Here is a 17,539-nt window from a genome sequence, read left to right as displayed (position 1 = left end):
ACGATCCACTTCCGCTACTCATGGAGATCCCCCGTTTTAGATTTCCTTCAATTGGTATCAGAATCAGGTTGTTCTGATATTCCAAATTCCATTACTGTATTAAACTTCTTTTACAATCGTGGTGGGTTTTAAGTGTTCTACAATGCATTTAAGAGTTAAATGTGTTGATGGATGTTTACAAGATGGTTGCCTCTATTTAAAGCTTTCTTTAAGTTTACAAAGTGTTAATTTGTAAAAATCCTTGCATTTTTTGGCATAATTAACAAGCAATCGAGTCTGTATTTAAAGTGTTTGAAGTTCTTTGAGTCGTTCGTGATGAAGTTTCAAAGCATGGAGATGCAGTTCTCATCGAGGAAGGAGAGGAAAAGTTGGTCGCATCATGTAGCCCAAGCCAAACGATCATTGAGATTTGGCTAAACGATCGTGTAGAAAAGTTCTACCCAATTGTATATGTTGGATTTTATGTCCTAAAACTCGTAGTTTGTAAATTGATAAACATATTCTGTTTTGTTTTTCGATAAAATTGTTATTGAAATTGTAATCTTGAATCCAATAAACTAAGGTCCTGAGGCTATTTAATGTAGACTTGAACTTTATGTGATGACATCAAACATGGATCAAGTTCGAGTATATAGCCTAAAATGATCTATAGTATAGGGATAAAGTTGGGCTCCTTGTTTTGGGGACATTATGGATGCGGCCTACTTTGTAGTTAGTACAAACGATGTGATCTTGAATCGTTCATATAGAGATATGTGAAGGGGGGCATCCTATGCAATGAGTTTGTATAAGACTAGACCACGACTTAGTCACTTTTGCTTTATAACACCGTTTACTGTATAAAACTGACTAATTCAAATTTGATGACCTAGGTAACTCGATCTCAATCCTGATCTAACTATGAACTCCTATTTATTCGGGATTATCCTTAGATCTGCATGGGTGAGAGCAGCTCAACAACGCTGGTTCAATAAGCCTCCCATTTTAGGGGTAAGACCGGGTAAATAACTGGGGACATAGGGTGCAAGACGGACTTCACTCCTACCCCTCTCTAGTGATAGTAGATAGGTTGTTCCCTTAAATGCTGACTTCGAAATTAGAACAAGAGGCCCCACCCTCTCACTAGGCTGAGAGGGACTCGATTTGTTGGTTGGACCACAAATCAATTGTTCTTTAGAGGTTCAGTGGGACTGAAGGAACAAGAAGTGTTCTCGGGGGTAAAACGGTATTTTGACCCAGCCAAGACCACGAACAACCTGTGAAAGATTTACTTACTGATTATAGTTATATCAGATGGACAGAAATATATCTACAGTGAGGGGAGTGCAACTACGTGACCTTAGTGGAATGACCCGTTAGTTAACAAATGTTGATTAATTAGGTTAAAGAGTTTTACCGGTTAATCTCGAATTGTGGAGCCCATGATATGTAGGTCCATTAGGTCCCCCTGCTAGCTCATATGGATTAAACTTAGAACAGTATGTCGGATTAATTCGAATTGTTCGAATTAGAAAAATGGGTTAAAGTCGACAAGTATATGCGATATCACTATCGGTTTTTTTCATGACATTCTATATTCAAATGTGATTTGAATTTTGAAAATATGAATGTGGATTCATGTTCGGGAGGTCAAAATTAGTCAAGAGGGTCAAAACTGTAAAAAGTCAAAGGGTTAACTTTTTCGCTAAAAGTCAAAGTTTGACTTTGACCAAATAGAAAAAGACCATTTTGCCCTTGACTAAGAGTTAGTGGAATTATCCAACATTTTTGTTGGATAATCCCACTAACTTGAGTGGATTATATGTAAACATTATAGAATGACACATATCCCACTTTAGTTTAGTGCTTTGTGAGGTGTTGAATTTTGGTGAGCTTTTACATGCATTAGATGCATGTAATTGTTTAATAAAAAGAGGTTTTTGAAATATTTTTCTCTTCTTTTTGGGAAAAAATTTCTATTTTTGGTTTCCAAAATTCTCACAAAAAATTCTCCTATCTTTCTCACATTAAACTTGAACCACCATTTCTTCCCCTTTTTCATTCCTTCATTCACCGGCTCCCACAACCCGGTTCTGAGTCCAAAGAATAGTGGGTAAACTCTAGTGGTGGTCCGAAAGATTTTGGGTCGAGATTCAGCGAGGAAAAGCTTTTTTCGGGAGCTACAAAAGTTGCACACTATCCCTTTTAGTTTACTGTTTTTTTTTTACATTTGCATGTTAATTTTCTTTTAATTAGAAGAAATTAGAATGTAATTAGGTTCTTATTCTGCTGTATATGTCTCGTATTCCATCATGTGGTATCAGAGCATGCTTTAATTACGCTCAATTGCTTTTAGTGGGTATTTTCCCCCCTTCTTTTCAGTGTTGAATGAAATGTGGACTAAAGTGGATTTTTTACGGTTTTGGCATTGTTTTTCTTTAAATTTCTTGTGGAAATTTGTAATTTCTCACATGTTTATGAGCATTAATATGTGGAAAAGGGTCTGTAAATTTGTTAGAGTCATTAAAGTTGAAATTAGATTGTAATTGCTCGGTTCCGGGAGAGTGGACAGTTTCAAAATTTAAGAAAAAAATTGATTCCAGACCTGTTTCAGCCACTAGACCCGACGACCCACCTGCCAAACCCGGTTCGAAGCAGCTTCCTGCGCTGCCCATGTGAAACCTGGATTTCCATTTTTCCTACTTAAGCAGGAAATAAAAGGGATTAACTAGGTGAAAGTTAAATCCTATGTTAAAGTGAAGGAAAATTCTAAGTGTTTAAATAGATTTGTTAAGTAGCTTTGAGATAAGCTTTAACTAGTAAAAATTTGGTTAAGTATAATGCCAAAAAGGAACTATGCATTGGAAACCAAGGCAGAAATGGCTTAAGTACTAGACAATGCGTTGGCCTTGAGCTAAATGTTGGTGTGGTGCCATGCGTTGGCCATGAACATTTGAGAGGTTATTTGGGTATTGAAAGAGGCTGAAGTATGGCCGAGAGGAAAGGCTATGCGCAGACAAGCATGCGGCAGCCTATGTCTTGAGAGGTTAGAAAAATGCATGCAGCAGTTGCAAGTTACGCGGACAAGGGCGCTGGGCATTGGAGTGTACGCGCTGGTTGATCAAGGGGCAGTAGTACGCATTGAAGGCATGCGACAATGGAGGCATACGGCGATAGAGGCATGCGGCGATGCTACGTTGAATGCGACGATGGGATTCGTTGATGCTATGCGATGGATGCGGCGATGCTACGCATGCGGCCGATGGTATGCAGCCGAAGGTATATGACCGATGGTATGCGACCGAAGGTATGTAGTCGATGGCATGCGGCCGAAGGTATCCGGTTGATGGTATGCGGCCGAAGGTATGCAACCTATGGTATGTGGTGATACTGTGCGTTGGTGTTATGCGGCTATACTATGCGTTGGAGATGTGCTATATGCGTTGGACATCTGAGACATGTGAATGCATAGGACAAGGCTTGAGCAAATAGTATGCGGTGGAAGAATATTGGTCATAATCCTAGTTGAGTGCATATGGTAAGGGTAAGCCATGCGGTAGAGGCATGCAGCCAAGGAAGAGCATCTAGTATATGCGACCAAGTTGCGTCAATGGGATGCACAAGGTAAGGTTGTGTTAATTGGAAATGGCATAATCGAGGTTAGTGAGTTGCATATGGGGAAAGGTGCTAGACGGCAATGTCTTGAAGGGTGACACCGCAAGGGCGCAAACATGGGATGGACGCATGTACCAATGGGTGATGTCCGGACATAGGAATGTTGCGGCATTTGGATGGACGCATTTGTGGTTAGATGAACGCATATGAAGGATAAACGCATATGAAGGATGGGCGCATTCAAAGACATCATCCGAACATGTGGCTTGTTAGGAAGAAATCTTAGGCCTTAAGCAAATGAGGTGGATGCACAAGAAGACATGCAAACTTGAGGACTATACATTGGAAAAAGGGGAGCAAGACACCTTGGATTGCGATGACGCAAGGTTGCATTAATAGTGTAAGGAAAGGACACTTGGACATGCGGCCCAGTAGTTTGTAAACGATCGTGTAGAAAACTCGTAGATTTGGCTAAACGATCGTGTAGAAAAGTTCTAGCCAATTGTATATGTTGGATTTTATGTCCTAAAACTCGTAGTTTGTAAATTGATAACATATTCTGTTTTGTTTTTCGATAAAATTGTTATTGAAATTGTAATGTTGAATCCAATAAACTAAGGTCTTGAGGCTATTTAATGTAGACGTGAACTTTATGTGACGACATAAAACATGGATCAAGTTCAAGTATATAGCCTAAAATGGTCTATAGTATAGGGATAAGGTTGGGCGCCTTGTTCTGGGGACACTATGGATGCGGCCTACTATAACGACCCGACCCCCTAGGACTTAAGTTAGGCCATTACTAAATACATGCATGCATGGAACTTAAAACGACACTCGGTTATGGAAAAATAAATGCTAATTAAATAAGGTAAGTTCAAAAGACTTTCATTAAATTTAAATACTAAAATAATAGTAGGGTACCTATAAATCATAAAGGATAATAAATAAGTCTGAAAAGCAATTCTTAAAAGTAACTTTTAAACATCAAAACTAAAAGTTAAGAGAAACATGAAAAGAACTCTAAATCTCATGATGCAGAAGCGTAAAAACTAGTCCCAATGGCTCGATCACGAACTCCGCTTGTCCATCGCTGGTGCATCTCTACCCTTACCGGAAACAACAACATGAGAAAGAATGAGTATAAAATACTCAGCAAGTAAACCCCACTACTTGGGGTCAAGCTGGGTATCTATGTCCTCTAGATACCCACCTCTGGTGAAATATATAAACTGCTCTAGTCCTTATAGGACACATATGCACAAGAAACAAGAAGGAAACTGAGTCCTATCCTACTGTAGTTAAGTATGCCCACTACCTCGTGTGAATCCCGAAGGAGACACAAACTGGTGAATCCCGAAGGAAACACAAACTGGTGAATCCTGAAGGAAACATAAAGTCTAATGGCCATCTAACTAATCAGTAAGGACATTTGCACAGTCTCAACATCATAATCATCACTGTACGAATTTATGACATACATATAAACCTCAATATCATGGTTTTACAACATACATGTATACCTCAACATTATCAAATCAAATACAACCATACTGAAGCACATACCATCTCATACTAGCATTCAAGTGTCTATGTGTGTAAATAAATAATTCAGATTTCGTACCAAAACATACTTTGATCATATTATACTACCAATCTATCATACTAACATTCTGCCATAACATACATCTGTCATGCTAGCATATATCTAATGTCTGGCCCGCGGGTAGTTCCAGTAGTAAGATTACTTACCTCAAAGTTAAATCCAAAATTAACTCAAGCAATTAATCTTCAATAAAGTAACTCTCGAATCAATTCCCCTAGCACAAAACACAAACACTAGAATTCAATCTTTGGAGCCAAAATCAAAACATACCACATTTAATCCAATGAACCCCAATTTAACTTACCAAAGTTGTGGCTTGGTCTAAGATCAAATCCACAACCAAAAGTTTGATTGACCAACCCGAAACAACTTTTGCATCGCCGCACGATCTGCTTTCGACCTTGAACTCTTTCAACACTCAAATCTATGGCCCAAACATGATGGTCATTCACAACTTTAGCCAAAATCAATCGGTAATCTAAAATCCCAAAGAAAATTCTAAAAACTTTTATCTTACCCAAAGACTTTGAGATTCTGGCACAAGTAATGGTGGTAGCGATAGAAGAAATCGACAGCTAGGCAGCGGATCCGGCGTGACGACGCAGATCTTACGGTGAGGTGAAGCGAACCTAGGCTAGATGGTTCGGGCTGGATGACGGGATGGGTGGCTCGACGGTTAGCGGCGAACGGCGAGCGGCAGAACGGCTGGCTGGGAGACTAGAATCAGATCCGGGAGGCGCGAACGCGGGCAGACGAACGGCGAGCGACAGAATTTCTTTCGATTTGGTGCGGCGCAGCCACCGACATCGGGGCGTGCAGCGACGTGGCAAACACAGATGCGTGAGGAAGAAAGGGAGATGTGTGTTTTTAAATAATAATAATAATAAAAAAAACTAAAAAAGGAAATAAGTATAATTATATTTAATTCCTTTCCTTATTCCACTTTATACTATTAAATTCCTTTCCGTTTCAAAAGAAAATTAATTCCTGCCATTAATTTTGAAATTGAATTTCAAATTGAATAATTTCATGCCAACAATTAAATTCCCGCACTTACACTTGAAGTCCAAAATTCCAAAAATACCCTCCAACTAATAACAATTACTGAAATTCCAAATAATAGAGTTACTGAAATTACATTATTGCTAAAAAAATGTGCGGTGTGTTACAGTTACTTTGTAGTTAGTACAAACGATGTGATCCTGAATCGTCCATATAGAGATATGTGAGTGGTGGCATCCTACGCAATGAGTTTTAAATAAGATTGGACCATGACTTAGTCACTTTTTCTTTATAACACCGTTTATTATATAAAACTGACTAATTCGAATTTGTTGACCTAGGTAACTCGATCTCAATCCTGAGCTAACTTTGAACTTCTATTTATTCGGGATTATTCTTAGATTTGCATGGGTGAGAGCAGTTCAACAGTGCTGACTCAATAAGCCTCCCATTTTAGGGATAAGACCGAGTAAATAGTTGGGGACATAGGGTGCAAGACGGACTTCACTCCTACCCATCTCTAGTGTTGTAGATAGGTTATTCCCTTAAGTGCTGACTTTAGAATTAGAATAAGGGGCCCCACCCTCTCACTAGCTGAGAGGGACTCGATTTGTTGGTTGGACCACAAATCAATTGTTCTTTAGAGGTTTAGTGGGACTGAAGGAACAAGAAGTGTTCTCGGGGGTAAAACGGTATTTTGACCTAGCCTAGACCACGAACAACCTGTGAAAGATTGACCTACTGATTATGGTTATATCAGATGGACAGAAATATATCTATAGTGAGGGGAGTGCAACTATGAAGCTTTAGTGGAATGACCCGTTAGTTAACAAATGTTGATTAATTAGGTTTAAGTGCTTTACCGGTTAATCTCGGATTGTTGGAACCTATGATCTGTAGGTCCATTAAGTCCCCCTGCTAGCTCATATGGATTAAACTTAGAACAGCATGTTGGATTAATTCGAATTATTCGAATTAGGAAAATGGATTAAAACCGACAAGTATATGCGATATCGCTATTGGCTTTTTGCATGACGCTCTATATTCAAATGTGATTTTAATTTTGAAAATATGAATGCAGATTCATGTTCGAGAGGTCAAAATTAGTCAAGAGGGTCAAAATTGTAAAAATTCAAAGGGTTGACTTTTTAGCTAAAAGACTAAGTTTGACTTTACCAAATAGAAAAATACGATTTTGCCCTTGACTAAGAGTTAGTGGAATTATCCAACATTTTTGTTGGATAATCCCACTAACTTAAGTGGACTATGTGTAAACATTATAGAATGACACATAGCCCACTTTAGTTTAATGCTTTGTGAGGTGTTAAATTTTGGTGAGTTTTTACATGCATTAGATGCATGTAATTGTTTAATAAAAAGAGGTTTTTGAAATCGTTTTCTTTTCTTCTTGGGAAAAATTTTCTATTTTTGGTTTCCAAAATTCTCACAAAAAATTCTCCTATCTTTCTCACATTAACCTTGAACCACCATTTCTTCCCATTTTCATTCCTTCATTCATCGGGTCTCACAACCCGGTTCTGAGTCCAGAGAATAGCGAGTAAACTCTAGTGGTGGTCCGGAAGAGTTCGAATCGAGATTTAGTGAGGAAAAGTTTTTTTTCTGGAGCTACATAGGTTGTACACTATCCATTTCAATTTACTCTTTCTCTCTTTTCTTTTTTCTTTCTTTTTTTTTTTTTTTTTTTTAACATTTGCATGCTAATTTCCTTTTAATTAGAAGCAATTAGAGTGTAATTAGATCCTTATTCCACTGCGTATGTCTCGTATTCCATCAGTATAATATTTACTAAACGATCACATAGCTAATGCTAAACGATGGGGCAAAGAGTTTACTCTATCACGTAGCGTTGGTTGCTCGATCGCGTAGACGCTTGAGGTAAACGATCGCATAGAGTATTTGATACTCATCGTTTAATAAAAGGCGCTCACACTAAACGATCGTGTACTTCAGCATGCTTCATCGCATAGTCATGACTACAAAATCACCCGGTATACGATACCTTATGCTTGTTCAGTGATCGTTTAGACGATTATGCTTCACCACATCGTTGTCGTCTACTTGATCGTTTAAGGCATCTGTTGCACAATGTGCACTAAACAATCACGTGACCTTCATGCTTCATCGCATAGTCAAAGGTACACGATCGTTGCTAAATGATCGTTTATGTTCATACAACATTGCTAAACGATCACAAATATTTATTTACACGATCAAGGAGACACGATCTTCGCCCGGACGGTTCAAGACTCAGTTCACCTGTTTGAACCGGTGGACTTATTGCTCTTTGTAATAGTTAGCTTTGTTTTTTTAAGGATTTGAGACTAATTATCCCGGTTCATAAACTTTTATTTAATGTACATGAGATGTATGTTAGTTTATATGCCATAGTGTATGACATATAGATGTAAAACCCACCTTAGATTATGCATTTTATTCATACATCATATATTATAAGTGTTATAATATAGTAATTGGCATGATGAAATTACAAGAAAGCATGCTCATGCATCATGAAATATAAGAGTTATATTTATGCATTCATTAAGCATATTCATGCATCATCTTTATATTATAAGAGTTATAGTATAAGGGTGTATGAGAGCATGTATGCTTTGTTCATTGCTTTGTTATATAAGTGTTATATACCTGTAGTAATAAATGAACAATGCATGGAGCATGACACTTAGGCTTATTTATAAGAGTTATGAATGCCTTGTATGTGTAGCTTTGCATTGTGGTTGGTTTTAGTTATTTCTTGTTATAAGTGTTACAATAAAAATTAGAACTAAAATCAATAAGAAAGAGTTGCATGCGAACTTAAGTGAACTCATGTTTTAAAAGGATTTTAAAATTGGATTGAGATAGACCTAAGTTTCTAGTTCTAATGAGATTATATACCTAAGCTTAATCTTTTGAATCGGTTTAAAAAGATTAAATTGATTTCCATAAAAGATTAAATTTGCATTAAATCTATCTATAAGGGACCTTTTGTCTAAAGCGGGTTCTGTCTAGGCTGGGGTATTTAAGCTGACGAAAACGAAACACCCCTACCTGGGAACCTATCTGGAAAGGTAAATTAAATAAATTTGCTACAAGCATGCGACAATTGATCAAAGACTTCATTAAAAAATTTAATGAATCATGATCAAAAGTTGTTCAACTTTCTAGAGTAAGAGTTATTTTTGGGCAAACCTAAAAAGTCACTTAGTTGAAATCATTAGCCGTGTTTTTTTATAAGTAAACTAAACCCTAGGTTATAAAATACTTAGTGGGAGGAAAAGATATATATGATATGTCAATTCCACTCACGTTTCTCCCTGAATGTTCACACCGTGAGATTCATGCTTGGTCTCATGGTGCCCTGGGAGCATCCCACTTCGGATGGTGTTTGCATGAGTCAATATCAAGGTGGGTGGAGAGAGTATTTATAGTAAGTAGGTGAAGGATATGTGTCAACATGTTCTGTGGTCTTCTTCATTGGTTTGCACCGTGAGATCTTCTTGCACGACCTCGTGGCGCCCTGGGAGTGTCTCCCTTCGAATAGTTTTGTGCGGTTGGTCAATATCAAGGTGAACTCCAGAAATGGATAGGATCACTTTAGTTTTTTCCTCAATCGGATTTTCCCTTCAGATTGGCTACTTGGGGCGGAATTCTAGGATCTAAATTGAAGGGTCACACTTACGGGAAATTGTTAAGCAAGTTAATGATTTCTTGACCAAATCAATGATGGCTAGTTGTTATAGGAACAAGAGTTGTTCTGTTATTAATGACTGGTTTATAGTGTCTCAATTCAGAGGAGGGATAAATTGACTACCCTTCGGTGGCTTTTATCCTAAACCACTGATGCGTCATTGTAAAACTAGATGTCACACGAGGTTCATTTAGATTTTGCTAAACCAAATTGGATTTTGTTTTAAAGAGTATTTGCAAAAATCTAATGTAGATCAACGTGTTTATTTTTTCAGCAACATGTATGATTTTCCGTTAATTGCCTCTTTTAATTTAACTGATTACATACATTGGAAATAGTCTCTTAAAACATATTTCGTGATAAACAACCTCGAGTTTGTCACGGTTGAGGAGTATCCTCAAGTCCCGACCCTTGATGCATCGCAAAATGTTCGTAATGCATATGAGGTGTGGATAAAGGCTAATTCGATGGCCTAACTTCACATTTTGGCTAACATACCTGATGCAGGCCAAAAGGGTTGAGAACATAGTCATTGCAAGAAAGATCATGGACTCGTTGGAAGAATTGCTTGAACGTCAGTTCTCACCTTTTGAGCAACAAAGGATGGATGATAAAGAAACCAATAGTGTCAGTTCCCAAAATAATATCGAGTCTTTCTTGAATGTCAAGGGACTAAAAGAGAAAGCAATTGTTGTTGACTTTGGAAAAGTTCATCGACGAGAATTGTTCTCTGAAATGGAACTTTGGGTTTATTTAGGTTCTGATACTGATCCCACTACTCTCCAAAAGAGGAAGAAGTCTGAAGACAGTAAATGTGATTTATTTGTCTTGGAGACGTGTTTGGTAGAGAATGATGATTCTCCCTGGATACTTGATTTAGGTGCTATTAGTTCTTCATACCAAGGATTTAGTTCCTGGAAAATGTTGGATAATGGAAAGATGACTCTTTGAGTCGGTACTAGTGAGTTTGTTTCAGCTGTTGCTGTGGGCAGGCTGAAGTTAGTTTTGGACAAAAAACGTTATATGTTACTGGATAATGTTTTTGTAGTTCCTCATACCAAGAGGAACTTAATATCGGTTTCTTGTCTGATTGAGCAAGGTTATACCATCTCCTTTTCTGAGAGTAAAATGTTTATTTTCAAGAATGGTGTGGAGATTGGTTTTGGTTCAATGAAAAATAACTTGTATGTACTAAGGCCATTAGTTATAAAAGCCTTGCTTAATACTGAAATGTTCAAACTAGCAACAACTGCAAAAGACCAAAGGTTTATCCTAAGGAAAACGTTCATCTTTGGCATCTAAGGTTTGGTCACATCAACCTCAATAGGATTGAGAAGTTGGTGAAATGTAGATTTCTAAAAGGTTCAGAAGAAACTCCTTGTCGGTATGTAAATCATGCCTTGAAGGCAAGATGACCAAACGACCTTTTACTGAAAAAGGTTATATAGCCAAGGAAACCTTGGAGTTTATACATTTAGACCTCTATGGTTCGATGAGTGTCAGAGCTTGAGGTGGGTATGAATATTTCATCTCTTTCATAGATGATTATTTAAGATATGTGTATCTATACCTAATGCAACGTAAGTCTGACGCCCTTGACAAGTTCAAGGAGTATAAGGCTGAAGTTGAAAACTTGTTAGGTAAGAAGATAAAAACACTACGATCTGATCGTGGTGGAGAGTATATGGACCTCGAATTCTAGAACTATATGATAGAACATGGAATCACGTCCCAACTTTTGGCCCCAGGTACACCTCAGCAGAATTGTGTATCAAAAAGGAGAAACAGAACCCTATTGGACATGATTCAGTCTATGATGAGTTATGCTCATCTTCCAGACTCGTTTTGGGGTTTTGTAGTGGAGACTCCATATTATATTTTGAACAACGTTCCCTCAAAAAGTGTTTTTGAATCGCCTTTTGGGCTGTGGAGAGGCCGTAAAGGTAGTTTACGCCACTTCAGGATTTAGGGATGTCCGACCCACGTGCTTGTGGCTAACCCTAAAAAGTTGGAACAACGTTCAAAAGTTTGCCTCTTTGTAGGCTATAACGTGATTTGTATGTATGATATTCAATGCTCATGATGATGCGATACTACTACTATTTATGCGTTAATTAGGGATTGCTCCGGTAGTATGCCCTGCGTTGTCACAAGTTTCCTTACGATGGAACCAAGTGTAATTCCATCGCAAGTTTCTTGGTGTGATCCGAGGTCGAACACGGGGAAATGGTGCGAGTTATTACGGTATGTTCATGGTATATGCGACCAGGTTTTTCAATTCTTTATAAAAGTGTGTATAGTATGTAAATTACAGTAAAATAAAGGAAAGCAGTAAGATGCAATAAAACATGAAAATACAATAAACCTAAACTAGATGTTATAAGATATAGGGTTTATGTGCAAGATACTAAGATTAAGGTTGGTTGTGAAGGTGCTGCAAAGACGTGGAATGTGACGACAAGTCTTGTGAACAGATTAGAAAGAGAAAGATAAGTATTACAAACAACACAAGTTCTTAATCGAATTGAAGGTACAAATATTGTTCCGCTCTTCTCTTAGCGTATACCTTTCAGTGATCGGCTGCATTTCCCACATGTCTGTGGTGAAACAGAGTCTAACGTAATGAACACAAGGTTGCTTCCATGTCTGGAAGTACTACTTGCTTTAGTTAATGCACTATTCTAATCTTTTCTCGATAGATCAGATTGACATCTTCACTTCTACTCTCACAAGGTGAAGATGCCGTCTAGCATGCTTTAGCTAAACGTTTTTTATAACTTTAATACATATTAAGTTCTTGGTGATTCATATTGCTTATCAAGAGATTAAGAAAACATCATGGAGAAAGTGACTAATGGGTGAACAGAAATAGACAGAGAATGGTAAATGAAATCTATCGAAACATTTAATATTTCTACTAAGTGTTTGATACATGATGTGTGAATGTAGAGGTAAAGAAAACATGGAATACAGTGAAAGAGAGATAGAACAGATACAATCAGGTGCCAATGTCTTAGCATAGATTCAATGGAGATCTGCTTGCCGGATAGGATGGTTTTGATGGCAGGAAGAGCTTCCCTCTCAGGCTTGCTCCATCGGTAGTAGGGGTCTCTGCACAGAGCTTCGATCGGGTATACAGCTGGTCGGATATGAGATTTACCTCTCGACCTTATCTCTTTCTCTTCCCGGATTTCTACTTTTCAGCACTCAACTTAGCCTTTTTCTCTCTAAAATCTTACAGCACTTAGCCCAGTATCAAGTAGCATAATTTTCTTTGAATTTGTTGGGGTATTTATAGGAGCAGACCATTTGACTCCGGCCATGTGGTCCCCACTTGATGGTTATGGTAATTCTGCAGATGGAGGGATATTATTTCTTCTGTTATGCAATCGGACCATCAATTCTGCACAACCGTTAGTTGTACACGTGTCTCAATCCTCAGCTTTCGCGTTGCTCATTTGCATCTTTCGATCATAGGTTCGCATGCGGTGTTTGTTTTTATTACCGATGTGGTCGTAGCATAGCTCTGGACCGACTATCGCATTGCACCGTTACTTCGATAATTGTCTCTTCAAGGTTGATCGACGGGCGCAATGTGATAGAGATGTGTTGATTAGTTTCTCATGAGCCTTGAGCACAAACGGTGACTTGGTCTTCTGCTAAACAGAGTAAAGTTTGACTTGTCCTCCATCTTTTTGGCATTAGTGGGTGTAATTGCAAACATTTATAATTATTGTCATACTAAGTTAATTTTTATACAATTGGCACATAATTACTAACTTTTGGCCGTAATATCTAGATAAGATAACATAAATAACTTGTATTTCTACAAGTTATCATAGGCTACCTCAAGGAAACGAGTGGTGGTTGTTGAACAAACTGATAGATCAACAAGAGCTGTTTTACTGAGATTTCTGGTGAGACTACTGAGGGATCATAAACCACATCAGGGATCATAAACCACGAAATAAGCTTATTTTACATGAGATTTCTGGTGAGACTACTGAGAGTTCAACAAGAGTTGTTGAACAAACTGATAGATCAACAAGAGCTGTTGCTGTCGGTTCATCTAGTCAACCATCTCAAGAGTTAAGACTTCCTCGACATAGTGGGAGGGTTGCGAACCCACTGGAACGCTACATGGGTTTGACTGAAGCCTAAAACATCATGTCTGATGATGAAGTTGAGGATCCATTATCTTATAAGCAAACAATGGAAGATGTTGACAAAGATGAGTAGATTAAAGCCATGAATAAAAAAAATGGAGTCTATGTACTTCATTTCTGTCTGGGAACTTATGAATCAGCATGATGAGGTAAAACCTATAGGGTGTAAGTGGATCTACAAGAGAAAACGAGGTATAGGTGGAAAGGTGCAGACCTTTAAGGCTAGACTCGTGGCAAAGGATTATACCCAGGTCGAGGGAGTAGACTATGAGGAAACTTTCTCACCTGTTGTCATGTTGAAGTCTATCAGGATTTTCCTGTCCATAGCCACATTTAACGATTATGAGATATGGCAGATAGACGTCAAGACTGTCTTTCTGAATGGTAATCTTGAGGAGACCATCTACATGGCTTAACCAGAGGGATTCATTGTTCCAGATCAAAAGTAAAAAGTTTGCAAGCTTAATAGGTCCATTTATGGGCTGAAACAAGCATCTAAATCGTGGAACATTAGATTTGACAGTGCGATCAAATCATTTGGCTTTGATCAGAATGTTGATGAGCCTTATGTTTACAAGAAAATCATCAACTCAGTAGTTTTCCTGGTGTTGTATGTGGATGATATCCTACTCACAGAATGATGTAGGTTTTTTTACTGACATTAAAAAATGGTTAGCCGCCCAATTTCAAATGAAAAGATTTGGGAGAGGCGCAGTATGTTCTAGGGATCCAGATCTATCGGGATCGTAAGAATAAGAGGTTCGCCTTGTCTTAGGTATCGTACATTGACAATATGTTGATCAGGTACTCGATGCAGAATTCCAAGAGGGGTTTATTACCCTTCAGGCATTGAATTGTTTTGTCTAAGGAACAGTGTCCTAAGATACCTAAGGGGGCTAAGGAAATGAGACGGATTCCTTATGCTTCGGCTGTTAGAAGCCTCATGTATGCAATGTTATGTACTAGACCTGGCATTTGCTATGCAGTAAGGATTGTCAGTCGTTATCAGTCCAATCCAGGATTTGATCACTAATAATGGTCAAAACGATTCTCAGGTATCTTCGGAGAACGAGAGACTATATGCTCGTGTATGGAGATAAGGATTTGATCCTTACAGGGTACACAGACTCTGACTTTCAGACTGATAGAGATTGTCAGAAATCGACATCAGGGTTGGTGTTCACTTTGAGTGGAGGGGTTGTAGTTCAGCGAAGCATCAAGCAAGGATGCATCGCGGACTCCACTATGGAAACCGAATACGTAGCAGTGAAGCTGCTAAAGAGGCTATTTGGCTTAGGAAGTTCCTTACAGATTTGGAAGTTGTTCCAAATATGTTTTTGTCGATCACTCTCTATTGTGATAACAACGGGGCTATGGAAAATTCTAAGGAACCTCGAAGTCACAAAAAAGGCAACATATCAAACGAAAGTATCATTTGATCAGAGAGATTGTGCATCGCGACGATGTGATAGTCACGAAAATCGCGTCGGAGCATAACATTGTCGATCCAATTACAAAGGCTCTCATAGCTAAAGTGTTCAAGGGTCATTTGGAAAGTCTGGGTCTACGAGACATGCGACACCTTGTCTAAGGAAAATGGGAGATGATACTGGTGTATGAGTATGCCCTAGTTTATTATATATTGTACTATTTTTATGTATTGTACATTAGTCTCCCGAGGCATTAGGACAAGTGGGAGATTGTTAGGATTGGTGTCCTAATTCTCCCGGTGGTCTCGTAGTTTGTAATCATCTTGTACACATTGTTATTAATAAAATAAGAGTTATTTTATTTGCATTTACTCATATCCAATAAACTAAGATCCGTGGTTATTTCATGTAACTTAAGCATGTATATGAGACATATAAGTGGATCATGCCTTAAGTAATAACCTAAATGGTCTATAGTATAAGGATAACAGAGGGATACCTTATCCTAATGACACTATGGATACAACCCGCTTTGTAGATATTTATAAGTGTTGTAAAGTGCTACAAATGGTATGATCCTGACCATTCACGTGGAGTCATGCGAGCAAGGGTTTCCTATACAAAGAGTTTGTATAAGACCGGACCATAAGATGATTAGTGTTTTTATATAACGCCGTTAATAATTTAGACTTACATTTCACTAAAATGACCATAGGTGACATGATCTTAATCCATAGTGTTTTGGGAACTTTTACCTATGAGGGCAGCCCTTTGATTAATATGGGTGAGAGTGGCCAGATTGCCAACTCAATAAGCCTACCTTTTTGAGGATTCGTCTGATTGGGGAGCTGGGAACTCAGTTACTCAAGATGGAATTCACTCTTTCCTGAAGCAGGGGTAAATAGATAAATTTCTCCCTTAAGAGCTGATTCCGCGTCTTGAACGTAGTGGCCACACCCTCTCTTTGGAAAAGATGACTCGGTCATAGTAGGACTATGACTTATTATTCATTAGAGGAATCAGTGGTACTTCAGGTGTTAGATGTAACTACAGGGGAAAAACGGTAAATTGGCTCAACTGTACTTACGAGCAAGTTGTGAAGGGTTATCGCACTGTTGATTGGTTAATATGGACACAGAAATATATATGTAGTGAGAAGAGTGCAACTGTTGGTCTTTAGTGGAGTGCCCAATAGTTAACGGATGGTGGATCTCGTGACTAAAGAGTTTAGTCAGTTATTCACGTACCATTGGAGATTCATGCTATAGATCCATGAGGTCTCCTTGGTAGCTCAATGGATTCAAGTTGAGAATCAAATTTTGGGGTTAGTTTGAAGTGTTCAAATTAACAAGAGGAAATTCAATTATATGTGATATAATTGGTGTGATGTATTAGATACATTAAATGGAGGAATTAATATAAATATGATTTATATTAAGTACCATAAAATAGAAAAACAACTATGGTTTATATGTTTCATATGATGAAATATTAAAACTATAGGTTATAAATATAATATGATAAGTTTATTATCATATTTATTTATAATATATTGATTATATGATAATTAATTTCTTTTTCTCTAATAACCGTTTTAATGGGAGGTTATTGGAAGTTTTATGGTAATCCTGAGATAAAAAGGAAAAATATTTTTCAAAATTAGTAGTTGATACATTCGGATAATTTTCACGGAAAAAACTATCAAGTAAAAGGAGTTTTACTAAGCGAAAGCGTTGACAGAATCTACACGATCACTTCAAGTTGACTATATTATAATTACTCAGCTGATCGTTGCTACACGATCAAGTAGCAAAGTCTATGCGTTAGGCTTCATTTACTAAACGATCGAGTACATCGTCTATACGATAGACAGTGTTCTTATCTCCCACTTACTCGATCGTCTACTAGGAGATTCCTATGTTATGCCTGCTTTTCATCTTTAAGGCAACATTAGCTAGTCGTTAACATAGGATTCAAAAGAACTCAAACTCCAGAAATGGATAGGATGTCTTAGGTCATTTCACAACTT

This window comes from Benincasa hispida, chromosome 9 (genome assembly GCF_027475165.1).
Source record: "Benincasa hispida cultivar pf3 chromosome 9, pf3_genome.v1.1, whole genome shotgun sequence".
In the NCBI taxonomy this organism is placed as follows: domain Eukaryota; kingdom Viridiplantae; phylum Streptophyta; class Magnoliopsida; order Cucurbitales; family Cucurbitaceae; genus Benincasa; species Benincasa hispida.
The sequence above is the reverse complement of the archived record's forward strand: the minus strand, read 5'-3'. Positions refer to the sequence as shown.